Source organism: Schistocerca serialis, chromosome 6 (genome assembly GCF_023864345.2).
Source record: "Schistocerca serialis cubense isolate TAMUIC-IGC-003099 chromosome 6, iqSchSeri2.2, whole genome shotgun sequence".
NCBI lineage: Eukaryota > Metazoa > Arthropoda > Insecta > Orthoptera > Acrididae > Schistocerca > Schistocerca serialis.
In genome coordinates, this window is record NC_064643.1 from 601841414 (window position 1) to 601842168 (window position 755).

The 755-nt window shown below is 46.2% G+C and overlaps 1 non-coding gene across 1 annotated transcript; it reads left to right on the forward strand.

Moving 5' to 3' along the window:
• Positions 1-439: 439 nt before the first annotated feature.
• On the forward strand, positions 440-515 carry Trnas-cga (transfer RNA serine (anticodon CGA)). The gene has a single exon. It is a non-coding gene; the product is annotated as a tRNA-Ser (tRNA).
• Positions 516-755: the final 240 nt, after the last annotated feature.

Below are 755 nucleotides of genomic sequence, written 5' to 3' on the forward strand. Positions count from 1 at the left end.
CGTCTCCTACCTTCCAAACTTTACAGAAGCTCTCCTGCGAACCTTGCAGAACTAGCACTCCTGAAAGAAAGGATATTGCGGAGACATGGCTTAGCCACAGCCTGGAGGATGTTTCCAGAATGAGATTTTCACTCTGCAGCGGAGTGTGCGCTGATATGGTAGAGCACTTGCCCGCGAAAGGCAAAGGTCCCGAGTTCGAGTCTCAGTCGGGCACACAATTTTAATCTGCCAGGAAGTTTCATATCAGCGCACACTCCGCTGCAGAGTGACAATCTCATTCTGGAAACATCCCCCAGGCTGTGGCTAAGCCATGTCTCCGCAATATCCTTTCTTTCAGGAGTGCTAGTTCTGCAAGGTTCGCAGGAGAGCTTCTGTAAAGTTTGGAAGGTAGGAGACGAGGTACTGGCAGAAGTAAAGCTGTGAGTACCGGGCGTGAGTCGTGCTTCGGTAGCTCAGTTGGTAGAGCACTTGCCCACGAAAGGCAAAGGTCCCGAGTTCGAGTCTCGGTCGGCACACAGTTTTAATCTGCCAGGTAGTTTCACTACAATCTTTCTTTATAACTTCTTCAGGCTAACTTTGTCTTCTTGAATCACCTCATTTTTCACCCCACTTGGTTTTGATTCAGATAAGAAAATCAGTAAATAATTTTACCTTTTAAGAGTGCACGAACTTTTATCGTCAGTGGTACGATAAATCACTTTCCCATTGTGAATATTTCCAGTAGAGTTTTCGTTAACCTCTGTCGAAAAACAAAC